The sequence below is a fragment of the Nothoprocta perdicaria genome, unplaced genomic scaffold (assembly GCF_003342845.1).
Source record: "Nothoprocta perdicaria isolate Ctin4 unplaced genomic scaffold, notPer1 scaffold_137, whole genome shotgun sequence".
Taxonomy (NCBI): domain Eukaryota; kingdom Metazoa; phylum Chordata; class Aves; order Tinamiformes; family Tinamidae; genus Nothoprocta; species Nothoprocta perdicaria.
In genome coordinates, this window is record NW_020454505.1 from 2,163,768 (window position 1) to 2,180,432 (window position 16,665).

A 16,665-nucleotide genomic window follows, 5' to 3' on the forward strand; every position below is an offset into this window, starting at 1 on the left:
AGCCAAAACCTCGCTCCATGTTATGGAAGATCATAGCTTTATAGTCAGGATTTAAGTCTCTAAAAAACACTTGACTTCCAGATAATTGTATTTCACCATTCCTTTTCATAAAAAAAATCTGTTTTACCTAAAATATAGCATGTTGCATTCCATTGTGATTTTTTCTTTCTGCTGGGAATTTCAATAAATATCAGAAAAATACCATTACAATAAATATGATTTGAACATTGCAAAGCTGCTTATTTTGAGAAATGGTGCTTAATACAGCTTAGGCCAGTCCTATATATTTGCCTAGAAATACTCAGTAGGTTTTATTCTGTAGATTCTCCTAGGAAATTTATAGTCCTATTAGTTTGGAGGCAAATAGGCTGTATCTATACTAATAAATTCAAAGCATATGACAGGAACTGAAACACTGAAACCAGTCCGTGCTGGTAAATAGTTCCCTGCCACGTCAACAGTTTTTCTTCCATCCCTGAAATAATTTCTGGACATTGCTTGGTAGTTATAACAGTCAAGGAACCATCCCTAGGATTCAGCTTGCATGCAGCCACTGTTTTAATGACTAAGGACACTTACTAGCATGGACTGTTCTGTGCCAGATGGAGCTCAGGATTATTCCTGGACCTGTTCATTTTACTGGAATAGATGTAGCGTTAGTAGGCAGGGAGTAACCCACTATATTACTAAATCTAATAGTGCAGGCCAGACAGGTAATAAGAAATGGGGCAGGAAACATCATAGGTATCTAAGAGTAGACTGAAGATGAGAGCAGAAAACTGGTAGGTGTGAGTGTAAATCCTCTCCTAAATTATTCTATGGTTCTATATTCTCAAAATAAGGGGAACTTCAAGAATAAGGTTTTATCCCAGACTCCAGCAGGATCAGGCAGCAGGACCATGATATGTGGCTGCAGGAGGCTACACAAAGTACATAAGGTGTAAGCTTTGTAATAGAGAGGAAAAAGAAGAGATCCTTTTATTTCAGATGCCAGTGGTGGTTTTGATGTACGTTGTCATTCATGCTTTAAAAGCAGTTGATATTTTTCAAAAGAGGAGGCCCATGATATTTTGAAGATCAATCTCTCTTGAGATGTTTTATGCTGAGATCAGCATAAAAACTTTGACCTTATGAGACAGGAGGGACTCTCCTCCCATATTTATTTATCAAGTCTATTTATTCTTCTTTTCTAAAGATTCTAAAATTTTCTAAAATTACCATTTTTTTTGACTAGAATGCTAATGAAACTCTCAAGTATATTTATATACACATACTTCTTTTTCTGCTTTTTAACCAAAAATTACTGATGTGATCATTATTTATCATTGTTAGAAAAAAAAAAAAAAAGACCTTCTGCATCTAGCATGACAAAAATATGCCAAGACTTTAGCCTGCTGTGATTTATAGTGCCTAAGTTTTAAAACCATGAAAAACTGATTTGCTGACAGATCTTTGCCTCCTAATATGTTTCAAGCATGCTGTCCCATAATAGTTTATATGAGTACATGTAATGAATACAGGGGAATTTTTAATGAAAAAACACTGAAACTTGGGCTCTTCTGAAGCTCAGGCAAGACAGTTCAGCTTCTTCACATGTCACAAGGGAAAAAACTAATTTTGCTCCTCTCTGGTATCTGGTAGGTGAAGATGAAAGAGTTAATTTTTTCAGAGCTTAATATATTTGAATAGAGCTGCAGAGGCCACTGGCTAGAGCAGGGTGGACGAGGCTGTTTGAACAATGCTTGTGGAAGGCACAGAACCTGATTCTTTTAAGGGGCTCTTTAACAAGACTGTACCAATCCTTGTGCTTCCATGGAAATCAGATTAATCAAATTTCATGCTCCCTGCTGGCTTTGCCATGCCAGGGAACAGACAGGCTCTTTGGTTAAGATATCTCCTTATCTTTCATTTTTATTTCCTGAAGGCTGGAAAGAACTGAAAAGGAAAGGAAAGGAAAACAAGGAAAAGTCAAGAAATAAATCTCCTGCATTTTTGCTTCATATCTCTTTTAGTCAGGATATAAACTGAGAGATTCAGGTAATTTTCTTTATTCCAACATTCTTTCTGGAATAAAAAACTATCCAGTTCATTTGTTATTCATGGACTTTGCTTTGGACTTTAAAAGTTCCAGCAGCATCCGCTAGTGGATACAGATAGCACAGTTTCTCATGAAGGGCTGGTTATTTGTTATTTGTAGATGCACTGATTTTGGTGGTTGATTTGGAACTCTCTTCCCAAACAAACTTAACCAAGAGTGAAGAATTCAAAAGAACTGTGAGTTTCTGTCAAATTAAATGAATATTTAATAACACTACCCAAAAATCATATGAGGGAAAAAGCAGTAAAAATGTTGGAAATACTGAAATATATGTCTAAACACTTTTTAATCTGAGAGCTCTGAAAAAAAAAACAGGTTTATTGAAAGAAGCAAATACATTCCAACATAAAAATACTTATTTTTTTCAGATTGAATAAAATGTACTGGGCTGACCAACAAAATACATATTATTTTTGAGATAATAATGCTTTTACCAGAAAAATGGCTGAAATTGAATGCGCCCCCTGATCTTTCGCTAACAACTGTTACTCTTTTGTTCATAAATGGGCTGTGCAGGATGCTCAGTGGCCTGACTGCCCATAGAGACGGAGTTCACAGAAGGTTCTCCTGAAATAACTTATCTTCATTGCAGCTGACACCATCGCTGCCATTTATAGCTCACTCAGTTGTCAGAGCTGGAGAAGAGTCTGCCCTCCAGCACGGCCTTTGTAGCAATAGGCATTTATTGGTGGGGTGATCAATTCTTTAGCGTTCCTGATAGACACTGATCAGAGAAGATGATAAAGGAATTATTAGAGACCAAGGCCAGACCTTGAATGCAAACAAACAAAAAAAAAAAGAATAAAAAGTGTGCAAAGTAACATTTTAAATGGATGCACCTACTTACAACTGCTGGTATTTTTATTCAAAGCACATCAGTAAAAATTGAGTAGTATTAGACTCAGACAGTATGGCTGAGGTTTTAATTTGCTACAGTTCTGGTCTAATAGGTATAAAGACACTAGAGGATTTTGAAATACTGAACTCGGAGGTGTTCTGACAAACCTTTGTTCTCAGAACAACGAGAGCTAGCGTGAGCTTATACAATTTAAAACTAATTGCCCGGCCAACATCCTCATTACCATATTGATGCAGTCCATAAATCAAAGCCCTGCCTCCTCAGGCTGTGAGCCAGCCTTGCTCTCCCTGTGCGTTTCGCCTGGGAAACGTGGGGTGTTGCACTGCAGCGCGAGCCCTGCACAAACCTTGAGAGACTGAGGGGAGCTCAGACCCGGGGAGCTGCACTGCTGCCAACTGATTTAATGCACATGGCACAAGGGCAGTTGTTCTGGTTTGCTTTCTGAGTAGGTTTTGACTTAGCCTGAAAAGTTTCCATAATTCAGTACTGCAGTGTAGGTATAGGACTTCAGAGAGCAGAGAGCTGCGGGCTGTTTGGCTGCCAATTTACCTTCCTACGGGATCTTTTCTTAAGCAAGAGATGCAGGCATACATTCTTATGAGCAATGGAGTACATGGATGAGCTGAATTTAACCATGTACATTTGTGTGAATGTGTTAACTATGTACGTATGCTTTCATATAGGAAAGAGCAGGTTCAAGATCCTACCAAAAACTCCTGAGTTAATCAATTAAATAAGGTGCCTGAAGATAAATTTTTGGAATARTTTACTCCTTAGTAAAGTCAAGATTAAATTCAATTGCCTAAATAAGTGCCTACCTATTYGCAGATACATATGAGTGTCCTTTGGGGAACCCTGTTATTCTAAGACACCCACGCAGTACATTTGCTAAAGAACATAGAGAGGASCCACACCTCTCTGAGCTGGCCACTGAAGGGTGGGTGGGATAGTCTAGGAGTTCACCAGGAGCCTGTAATTAGGCAAGTCAATCCTGTCTGGACTGATTTTTCCTTCAGGTGTATCTCAGTGAGCTCAAGTAGGTATCAGAAGCAGCCTAGTCATATAAGCAACATAAACAAATCTGAGCTGGGTTTTTTAGCTCGCACAACAAGACTGTGTCCAGCTTCTCACGCTCACTGCTTAGAACTAGCTGAGAATTTCTCCAAGATTCTGAGTATTATTATTCCAAAGCTAATGCCTCATGAGTTACTTTTCTTTGTACGCTTTGCTTAGAAAATAGCAAATGAGATTTATATTGCCTGGGGTTTCTCATGAGCTAAGCATCTGCTGAGAAGTCCCTCTCCCTTGGTGTTGAGGTTTCCCCTTTGCAGTTGACATACACAAGCACAGAGGGCTAGAGCCAAGGGAGAGGCAAGGCATGGAAAGGAGAGAAACGAACTTTACAATAAACACAAGTCTATACTACATTCTGCCCTTGTGAAGTGCCAAAAAAAMCATCATCTTCTGGTGTGTTTTGCTGCGGCTGACGAGTGTCACTGGTACGGCAGAGAATTCTGAGTGGGATGCCTKCAATTTTGGAAGCCGTCTAACATACACCCATTGGCGGGCTGCTGTAGAGGATGAGATCTGTTGATACACAAGAGCTAAACGAGAAAAAACAACAAACTAAAATTGCCTACTTCCTATTTACCTAATTAGTGAGACATGGCTGTCCTATGCCATTTCTCATTCATCAGCTTCAAAAACAAATAAATATATGACTATGATGTTTCAGTAGTCTATCTTTTACATATATCCTCCAAYATGAGAAAATTGTTTTTTTCTGTGTGCATAGTAAAGATTAATTTCCAACCAGTCTAATGAGCATCCCATGAACAAGTGTAATGGAATTCACTTTAGAGTCTGAAGAAATAATGGCAATATGGAGGCTGGAGACAGAAAACAGCTCAGAGCTGTGTGTCTGCTTGCAGCAAGGTTGTGTCTTGACTGTGGTTTGGACTGGCTGCTCACATGAAGAACTGGGATTTTAACAAGGCCAAGATCCTCACCCTAGAGGGAGACAGACCTTTTTTTTTCCTATGTGGTTAGCCCAGTGTTAGTTTTAAAATATTTATTAGGTGTCAGTTCATTTTGGGGCCTCTGCAGTGTCTGAGTTTGCCTGCTCTTCGATTTCATGTTCTTTGCACCATTCAAATAAAAACAAAATAAAAGTATTCTAGGGTAGTATAGAAGAATTTTTTAAATTAATAACACAGTTTTAGATACACATATATGGACACACACCTTTCACCCATTCCTTTCACTCAATTTACAGCAATTTCACATCAGGTTTAATTTCCGTACTTCACATTGTAATTTAAAATCACTTGAAATTGTCTTCTGAAATGTGCAGTCCAACAGCCTCAGGCCAATATCTCATCAGGAGCTTGATGCTGCATTTCAGAGGTTTAAGACAAAATATCGTGAAGCGGAACAAAGAACACAGAACTTGAATGCAAAAGAGGCCTCATGGCAGAAGGAAAGCGAAGCACTCCTATTCTTTAAAGACACTTCATTGATATGCTGATAATTGCGCTGAAAGCCGTAAACTCTAAATACCTCATGCACACTTTCTGGTACCTTCTGGCCAGAGGATGGAATCGGGTATGCAAGGGGTCTGGGACGTTTCCAGCTGTGAAGAACCATGTCTAGTCCTTAGTTTTACTGGTGCTCATGTGCTCCTGATCTCCTGCAAGCAGCAGAATTCCTTGCAAAGTCAAAACCTCCCATTATGTAAACTGACTGGAACTAAACATCACCCAAGATGATGTTCCTAGAAAGATGATTTCCTAGAAATGGCATGAATAATACTATTGCAAAAGCCTGCCTAAGTTGTGATTAAACCCTCGTTCCTCTAAGGTGACAATGACAGTGATGCTGATAATGTTGTTTTGGACCCAAACACAATTCAGGGAAGACACATTCTGTTACTGGCAGGATGTTGGCATCTTGTCTGTATCGACCTCAAGCTCAGCTAGCTAAACTGAACACATCAGTGACTCCTCCTAGAGTTGAATCTTCCCCTGCTAAATACTACAAGTAGTCTCAGCTGTAAATATTTTGCTATGCATTAGCCAAGAAGGTGGTTGGAAAATGACGTATCTGTAACTATGAGCGAGAGTATCTGTAACTAGCAGATGCAGCAGAGAAAAACCATGAATGTAGGCACAGTTACGCTTGCAAAATATCCCTTTGCCTATTTAATTTATTCCATTTGGGAAGACATTTTACTTTCCTTGATAATATAAAATGAGCATCTGGTTGCTGGACAGCCACAGTTGGGGCTGAACATTGGAAAGTTAAAAGGAAGAGGTGATAGTAAAGCTATTTAGAGATAATAAGCGTATCCAAATCTGAGACAAGCTTTATTGAATTATCATATAAAGAAATTTCTCTAAAATGGTTGCCTAAAGAGGGGAGTTCATTTGCTGAGTGACTCATTCATAAATATGTCAAATTCTTTATTGACTTCAATACTAGTCAAGCTCAATGAAGGTAATAAGGTTCATGGAGTGCAAGGAAACTCAACATCTTAATACTGTCTCACTCACTGAAATGAGTCATCGGGGATCTAGACTTTGCAGCATCTGTGGGTACTTCTGGATATTTCAAGGTGAAATATTACACAGTATTACTGCATAGTATGCAGGATCCTTTACCTGAGTAGAAGGGTATTGCAGCTTCTCCATTTTGTTATTTACTATAAWCAAAAGCAATAGAAAAACAGTTCCAAAATTAACCTATGACTCAGTAGTCAAGAATATTGCTGAGAAGATGAGAAGACCCTGTATTTCCTGTGACAATTCACACACTCTCTTTATAGGCTAGATTTGCAAATAACTAATCCCTGATCACACTGGGAAACTCCCATTCCCAGTACCCTACACGCAGAAGCTTGTCTGCAACTATGATCCTCTACATACATATAAAGGAAGGCTTGTAAAATTTTGGCAGCAAAATGCAAGTCTTGAAGCAAAGTAGACAAACAATAATTAGAATTTTCAAGCGACATAAAAACTTAATTCTGGTATCCCTTTGCACTGGGTTGGAGGAACTACATCCAAAGGCATTTCRCAGCCTACCTGTTCAAATTGACAGTATCCAGAGCAGAGGGGGTGCTGTGTGAAACCGGATCCAGGTGCTCGGGGTGATGAAGTAAAGCACAATCTGGCACAACATGCAGAACAAGGTCACCCTGTATTTTTGGAAGTGTCTGATCTTCCTCTGAAGCATAGTCTTGATTTCTCCTTTTTTTTTTTTTTTTTTTAATTTTTCCCACTCTTTTTTTCTCCTTTTCTCCCTTTCTGTGAGTGATTTGGCCAGTGCTTGCAAAGGCTGTTTTAGCCCCAGGAATTCTCACACATACTCCTGTTGACAGAGCTCTTGTGCAGCAAGCAAGCTGAAATGCCTTTTGTCACGGATCTGTTCCCTTCTTTTTCTGTTCTGCCCCAATGCTTGGAGGATCTTTGGGCTACTGAGTTCCTGTTGCTATGCTTATGGAAATTAACTGACTTGAAAATATGGAGTTACCTTGCAAAACAGGTAAAACTAAAGCAGGAAAAAAGTCCTAAATTGCTATTAGTTTATGTGTTTCACTTTTTGGGGGGCTTCTTTTTTAATTTGTCAGGGAAAGATTGTTTAAATCAACTGAAATTGTTAAACAAAGTTAGATGGGAAACAAATACATTAGGGGCTGAGGGATAAAAACTCATTGTTTTAAGGAAGTGCTGTTACACTGTTCCAACCAGGATCAGGACTTTATACACTAACTTACTATGTCAGTTCACATTTAAATTGATGTAATAAAAAGTAATAAAATTCCAAACATGGTTTGTAATGCCAAAATACATAATGGGTAGTGAAATGTGCTAGTTTTGTCAGTGTTTGCAAAGTTAGCTTGCTATTATAGTAACCTTATGAAATAAAGCATAACCATKTGCCCCAGAAAACAATTCTCCTAAAGAAAATAGAAATGAGGCTACCCATATTAAAATGGCTACCCATACTCTTTGTAAAAATCTCTTATTTAATGATTATGCTTAGTACGTGCTTTTTGTGTGGTATTTGTTTGAGCAAATTGGGTCAAGAGATCATAATATACAAAAATCTGGAGTAGGCACATATTCATTTGTTCTTACCAGACCATTAGATAACTAACTTTATATAGCATTTTACTAGCTATATCATCAATCTTTACTAATTTATTCCTAATTTGCAAGGATCTTTCCTAAGAGAATAAGTTTGCAAGTTTTAAACTCCTWTATATGTAATAAGTTGACTGGATCCTACATTGCACATTTTACCTTAGAAAAAAATCCTTTGTGACTCTGGTGCTCTCCCTAAACCTGTTTTGGAGCTGGTTTTAGCTAAACAGTTGAATGTGATCTGAGGTATACCCTACATTGTCCCTTCCAGTTTGGAAAGAAAAACAAACAAGAAAAAGATATTTTTTATTATCTATCCAGCAATATCTTAACCTATACTAGTTTCTAGCAGTGCAGTTAATGCTACAGTATAAATCTGCAATAATCTAAGGCACATATTCTCTATTTATAAAGCTTTGAAGAACTTTTCCAGAAAAAAACATGTTGAACTTAAAGGGGCAAACACTTTTTGGTGTTTAGTTTTGGGGATAATTATGCTATTTTCAAGGTCTGTGCTAGGCATCTTTTACTGCAAGGACAAATTTAGCTCTGAATGTGTAGATTTCTCTGAGTTATTAATTTTGCAATAGGCAAAATTTCCAGGTCCAGCTCTGCTGAATATATTCCATTTTTTGGAGCTATAATGTGTAAGTAAATCTCTATAACACACGAACTATAATAGTTTTTATTCCAGTCATTGCAACACTAAGTGAAGAGATATGGCCCATAGGATGAATATGGGTAAATTCACATTCTGTCTTCTTTTTGCTTCCTATTCATAAATTTTTTCCCACACTTGCAAAAAATCTGCTTACTTCTGGGTTCTTTCTTTGTCCCAAACTCAAGGAGAAAAAGAAAACTTCAGTGGAGAAGGAGGAGGAAAATCTAATAAAAGCAAAACTTTTACAGCTAAACTGTAAAAACTTCAGCTTCACACACACACACAGTAAAACTGGAAATCATTCTAGGCAAAGAACATAATTTAAAAAGAAAAGACATTTATTCAGAGGCTAGGAAAACCCAGAGATAACTAACAATACACATTTTTGCAGGGATCTGAATTCCTGCTTGAGATCTAAAGCATCATCTTAAAATATCAGACTTAAATAAAATACCTTTAACTTACCCCATGTTTGCCTACTTCCAAATTATCGTAGCTTCTTCAGATGCATTTTACACTAGAGTATTACAGCAAAGATGCTCCTATGAGCACACAGCTGTATTTCTACAGGATGTCATTACAGCAGAGTCTGCTCAGCAGCATCAGCTGAGCTGAAGAGGGTGAAGGAACAGGCCAAGGTTGGGCAATTTCAGAAGAGGGAAAAATATATATGTATATTTATTTAGATATAAAATCTATAGAGTGTATATATAGAGAGAGCATCTATAATGTCTATAACATTAAAATGTATAATRACCAACGATAAAGTATGCCTTGCTGGCATGCATTGCTCAGTTTACAGCACCTGCAGTGACACGCATGTCACACATCAGCATCTTCCTTAGCCTGCTCCCCACTTTGACAATGACAGTGTCGACTTCTGACGTGTCTTGCTCATCACTGACAGGCCTGCCATGTACTTCAAAGGCTTAAGCTTCTCTTTTTATTTTGAAAAGCTTCTGTTCACTTTGTCRTCTCATATGTGAAGTTCCCAAAATAAACATTAAAATAAATGCTATCAATATTCAATGTACCACAAAAAGCAAATTACATATATGGGTCAATTCCTTGATGCAAGGTCAGCTCTTCAGAGGCACTTTTCCTCCCATGGACTGGAGCTCCATAGAGGAGAGGCAAGAGCAGAAGTTAGAACTAAATCACACACACAGCCACCTTTAAATTAGAATTGAAGCTCTCTGTATTTGTATCCTTCTTTTTTTTTTTTTTTGGTTTGCAAATGTATTGGGAATGGACAAGTGCTACAAAGTAACAGCAATTCAGAGAACCAAAAGAGAGAAAATTCTAGCTAAATTAAATGTACTTTCTTTGTGTCCTTTCCTTTGGCTCCTTGCTCTTTCCTATGGTATTTTAATAGTTATGCCAGAGAAATGTGTGAGTTTTCAATTATTTAAATGACAATAAGAATACAGTGAACAGAAATATGTTTAGATAACAAATGCCTATCTAACAAATATCAGTTTGAATGATTCCAATCCATTGGGTCAATAATCAAAGTAAAGTCAATATTTAAAAACATTTCTGTGTTTGCCACTTCTTTCCTAATCTGTAAGACAAACAATTCAAAGTTCTCGGGTTTTAAGTTCATTTAATCTGTATACATCAAATATTTTTGAAGAACAACTATGTGTAAACTTGATGTTGGAATTATATACTTTAGGATCMCTCTCGCTGATGCAGTCCAATGCAAGCACGTTACCATCTTTTCTTTTTTTAATTTTCAGGAACAGCAAGAATTCCGATCAGCTGTATGAGAACTCAAATATTAATAATGATTCTGTGATAATGTTTGTGAACAAATAAGGAGGTATGGCTTGGCTACACACTCAGAGTTATATTTCTTAAGAAAACCAAGAATKAAGTCATTTTGATCTCTGATGGATGAAAATTGTTGGAATGGAAACTAATATCTATGAAGAAGAACTGGGCTCACCTTGTCTTACATCTGTCAAGTGCCTGGGGACTCCAAGGGAAGCCAAGTATGAAAAACACCACTCAAAGACAGAAGAACAGGAAAGCCCATCTCCATTTCATGCTGTTTTACTGGATTCTGAGTCGAGTTTGTCACCTTTGTCACCCGTGCCAGACTACAGCAGGACATCCTTGGGACCTGACGTGGTTGCTGGCTGTGTGGGAGCCCCTGATCAGCCTGAGACAAAGCAGCATTGTGGAGAATTTTTGAGCTCTGCAGGGCACAAGCCCAAGGAASATCCTTTAAACCTGCCCCCGTGCTCAAGCTGGAGACAAGAAAGACACCATGAGATCAGGGTCATCAAGCACAAAACAAGTGCGATCACATTTTCTGATTTTGAATTTTTATCACATGAAGCTAACACTAAACTCCATATTTGTGAGGAAGCAGAAGGCGATTTTTCATTTGAAGAGGAAGCAGCAGATGGTAGAGGTGATGATGATGATATGTTTACAGAACTGCCAAGGTATGAGGCATATTTCAGTAACCTTCATAAAAGAAATGTTTCCCAATGGAAGCAAGATAAATGTGAACCTACCAAATATCAATACGTCTGTCATTTAGAGGACTGTACTGATCATTCTGAAAAAGAACTGAGGGACCATGACACGGATGAAAAACACAGGGACCTGGAGGTAATGTAAACCACTTTTTTTTTTCCCGAAAACAGAATTTAATTAAAAATTAAATTAAATAATTTAATAATTCAATCTAAATAATTTCATTATTTACTGCCATTTAAGTTTGTTATTAGTTGATGTGAATGGAACTGATCAACATGATTGGTCATTTTAAATAAAACAGTGATTATAGTACACATGGGGAACATCTATACATAATTTTCTACAGATTTTCATTGGGTATATTCAAAGACTATTTGTCTTGAACACATAGAACATTTCCATTTTAATCTTCCAGTTCCATGAATGGATCCTTCTCTCTTTTGCACTGATTTTTTACTAATAAAGCAAAATGCATCAGAATCACTTATGCTGAGTCCTGCTGTACTGTTAACTAAAAAAACAGCTGTAAACTGAATTGTTCAGATATTTTTAAGGTTGTCTAACAGAATTAACTGTAACAAAGTAGTTGGAATGCATCAATGCCTCTACTAACAACCTGACTCAGTAATCCTTTTTTTAATTCAAAAACCTTTCAAAAATTAAATTCCTCTACTGTATAAATATGTTTGTTAAATAAAATAAATATACAAAGAGAACTATAGAATAATTCAGGCTGGAGGACATATTTGGAGATCCCACTTCACGTGCACACCAGTTAGAATATATCTGAAAACACAATTATGACCTAGTGGATTTTCTACAATTCTTTTTTTTTTTTGTCCTACTTTATCCAAATTATATATCAAGAATATAAACTCATAGTAAAGCATACTAAATGTTAAAAATATAATGATAGGCTTTTAAATGAGACCAATCTCTTTCTTCAGACTGGCCATGTTTCCGTTAGCCTGAGGTTCAAACTCTGATTTTCCATTTTGCCTTTCTTTCAAAATAGGCATGTTGGCTCATTTTCCTCTGCTCCTACAAGATCAAATATGACAGCACACTGAGTTATGCATTCCCAGCCATTCCCTGTGTCCAGTGACATTTAGGAAGGGATAGAGTAAGGAGTCCTGCGAGGACACAGAATATTTTTTCATGCTGAATAATGGACATTTTTAGTGTAGTGTCAGTGCAGCCACTCCTAACTCATAGCACAGTCCTGTTAAACAGCAATGTTCTCTGTTTTCTCATTTCATTAAAATAATACACAGGATAGGTAACAATCTAGTCTCTAATCAAATAAAATGAATTGTTTATATCTATACTCGTCTACATCATGACGCTTTGCAGATTCCAAATGTCCATAATGAAAACAAGGTTTAGGGCAAGATCAAGAACACTCAGTAATAAGAATCAACCAGCTATAATATAACATTTTGTGAGAGGGAAAAAAATGGAGTAAATTAGCTGTGTTTTTTGGAACTGGAGGAATAGGAGCTTTTCAATTGAGTTCTCACTAGTCTGGAGAATAAGCAAAGCTCTCCTCTACTAACAACTGGTGAAAAACCAAGTGCCTGGAGCGAATCATGTTTATCTTCRGAGAATTTCAGATCTGGTACAAAAATACAAAGTAATAAGAAATATTGGGGAAACAAACTCTTAAAAATCCCAGCATTTCTGAACTTGTAGCACAAATTAATCTCAAACTGCCAGGTCAATCATATCTTGCCTTTCTTTCTCATCCCTCCTCCTTCTTTACTAGTTAATTTTACATGTAAGTCAGCTTTATACCTTGAAAATCATTATGGTTCCTTATTTTTATCCAGTATTTTCTAATTTTCCTCTACCTATACTGTCCTTTTACTTCTGCTGCAAAGAACATAGTGTTGYTTCATTATTTTCTGATTAAATCAAAGAAAGAGAGTAAAGGTGGGAGAATAATGTCTAAATTAGCATCAACATTGTGATATATAATACTTAATTATTCCTCTCCTTTAATCTTTCTCCAATTTTGGGAGACTAATTCTGCCTTTACCTCAGTGGGAGTTTTGTAGTTTTCTTCCACACTGATCCCAAATTTACCAAGGAAACCCATTAACTCACAGAGACATAAAGCAGGTTTCTATGAACTGTTCACAACTGCTAATATTAGGAAACTTAGGCCCATTTTTTCCAAAACATTTGGATGTGATACCGACCCAGAGATATACTTGCGACATACAATTTATTAAATTATTATACTGCTATTATAATCAATGCCAAGTCTTGCTTCCTCATGTATGCAAGAACAGTAATACCTACATTCCACTTAATATAAGTATAGACTCAAATRCATGCACAATATCCCTTGGATTCTGCTTATGGAAAGTCATTCCTGGTGRTAAATGGGGAAGGCCGGGGCCTGTTGTCATTTAGTTTACTTCATGTCCACRTCATAAAATAAAATGAAGGATGCAGATTGTAGTGCAAATAATGAAAATAAATTGCCAGAGAAGCATATGAAATTACCCAGTAAATGCTAAGAATGTGTCAAAGACATTTCAAAAACTGTATGACTGCAATACTGGGTGTGATTTTGATTTTTTTCTATGTAAATCAGTACATATCATTCTTGGAAGGCCTCCTATATATATATATTCATATATATAAATAAAAGGATTATCTTGTCTCTGAAACTTCAGCAGCAGTCATGCATCGATATTCAGAATAAAAGCTCTCCCYTCTCCCCATGACTCTAGTCCAAAGCCCCATTAAGCAAATGTGTGTCATTGTCAAGTTAACCCTATTACTTAGAAACGAGGCTGTGGAGAAACGTATTTCCAGTGGAAAGGAATTAGCTAAAAAAAGACAGCATGGAGTAAAAATCTTGTCAAAAACGACCATTATTGCTAAGCCTCAGACTTAAAAATAGTATAATAAACAATTCCTCCTGGCCATTCAGGACAGATAGGAACTATCAAACGTAGCACCCTGATTGATATCCTGGCTAAATCCTTGCTGCTGCAGCTCCCAGTGAAACTGTGATTAGGATCTGTCCCGCAGGGCTGTTCCTAAGTAAATGTACTTGTTACGGAGCGCAGAGGGATGCACGGCAGCACATTGCCTGTTTTATGTACAGAAAGAGAATTTGCTACCTTCTGCACCCTGGGGAACGCTGTCCCTCACAGGCAGTCACGAAGAGCAAAGCGGGTGTCACGTCTGCTCTTAAATAGCTGTCACAGGCATCTTAGTGACAGTTGTTGAGCTTGTTTCATACTAATTAATAAGCAGAGAAGAACCTCCAAATGCACTAAGCAGTGAAGGAGTGCAGCAAAGAGGTGACAAAYACAACTTGTGCATGCTGCCAACGCCATTCCAAGGGGAAGAAACTGCTGAAAACAGTTCACACAATGGTGKCTATTGAAAATGTTCTTTCTTCTTTTCTAAAGGCATACAGAATATTTTAGCTCTGAACGGTACAAGATAAACGATGCCTCTGTTCAATTTATAGACTCAGTGTGGGCCCTTGGTTTTCACTCCTAGGCCAGTCATACATATTTCCTATGGTTTCTCATCAGATCTAAATTGACAACAGTGTCTTCTCTTCAGGAGCCTAGAATCAATGGTATAAGTAAAACCCAAATATCTTTCTTAAAAGGAATTTTAACTGAAGGAGCAGAAATGTAAACATTTAAAATTAAACTTGAGATATTATGTCATTATTCCTCATTTTCTGAGGTCTATTTGGGTGACATCATGGCTAACAGAGCACTACAGAGATTCTGGCATCCTTAACCACACCAGTGAGTTTCTGCATCCTTATTACAGATCCTTCTCCTCTACCTCCCTCCCTTGCAAAACTGCCCTTTTATCTTGAGAATGTGATTATTTTAAAAATCATTAATGTCCTGATATTATTTATGATTATTGTGATTTGTTCTGTCAAACATTTTCTCAGCAGCTCTGAAGTGGTGTCTTGGGATGTTCTTCCTAGTACATTTTTTTTTAATATGCCTTCATATTAAACTATGCAGGCCGATTGCCCTGGGGAACCCATCTTACCTCTTCAGATACTCTGTTGAAAAGGTTGAAGCATGAACTGGTACCAGCAAATGTTGTCTGTCTGGGTCCAGTTTCCTCTGAGGATTGTGTTTATGCATTTTTTGCCTACAATATGGKTTTGCAAGAGCTGTAACTTCAAGAAGAATCCAAGAAAACTAATTTTTTCTTAAGTTGTAYGGGCTGGTGAGGGGTGCAGGGTGCAGAGCACCAAACCTGCTAGTCCGTACGCAGAAACCTGGGAGACCTTGTAGGGGCTGGCGTGAGACACAGGTTCCCCCCATGCCTTCCCCTTCACATGGAGGAAGATGAAACCCAACATGCTTGTTGATTTTCAAGCTTTTTAGCTGGGACAAATATGCAGTGACTTACCACTCCCTACGAGTAAGTGAGACGAGATGACCTAAACAGGTATTTAGTATAGCATTCAGAATGAATAAATTGTCAGGATTTGGTGTTTAGTCTGTAAATGCAGAGACCTTGGAGGAAACATTTACAGGCTCCGTAAATATCATAGGAATTTGTGCCCAGTGTTGGGTTGTGTTCATGCGCAGCTGTGCCACCAAAAGTACAGGTTTACTCCTTTCTGAGTTAATCCCTACCTACTTTAAGTAAAACTGTAATGATGTGTTTCACCACAGGCCACATCTGAAGGACACTTGTGAAAGCTCTGTTGATTTTGGTGTTTAGAGTTAGACTGACTGACTCTGAAAATGGTCATGAAAAATAGCCCCTTAATGGCTGGAAGATGGATGATCTGTCTTTCTACTTTCTCTTTTTTTATATAATTCATTTATTTTCATTAATTTGCTTGTTCCATCCATGTACTATAGTTAGAATGTTTTATTTCCTCATTATACAATCATAACTGAGTGACAAGTTTGATAATCATCCTTTAAGCTTAGACCTCATGAAAATAATTGTTGAGATATAATGGGGAAGTTTCCATGGTATCTGTCCTATATTTTGTCTGATTCTAGACTGTGTTTTCATTCTTTAACAARCACCAGAAGTTCACTAACGGAAGAAGACACAAAAAAACAGATGTAGGAATATTTATCCACCAAGAATTTATTCAAAGGCCTTCTTCAAGTTAGCTATTGATTCTTTGCTGYCATGCATCCTTCTGTTTAACTTATAAATATCTAAATTAAATAATCATATCCAATGAAAARGTAATAAGAAAATTTTAAGCCTTTGACAATGAATAAACTTGTTTCATTCCAATTAGATTAAGCTAATTCAATTTAAATGATCAAAAGAGCAGTGGCAGTCAGGCCTACAACTATAACCCATCATTGGGGTGCCAAAGGAAGCTTCTTACTCTGTATTTAGATGGCTTCAATTGTAGTAACTCCCTGTGCCTCAT

At 37.3% G+C, this 16,665-nt stretch overlaps 1 long non-coding RNA gene across 1 annotated transcript in view; it reads left to right on the forward strand.

Annotated features, from left to right (window-relative positions):
- LOC112942885 overlaps positions 1-10,981 on the forward strand; it is a 46,011-nt gene extending 35,030 nt beyond the window's left edge. Inside the window, exon 2 of the long non-coding RNA XR_003248476.1 lies at positions 10,505-10,981. This is a non-coding gene — a long non-coding RNA (uncharacterized LOC112942885). The remainder of the gene's footprint in view (positions 1-10,504) is intronic.
- The last annotated feature ends 5,684 nt before the right edge of the window (positions 10,982-16,665 follow it).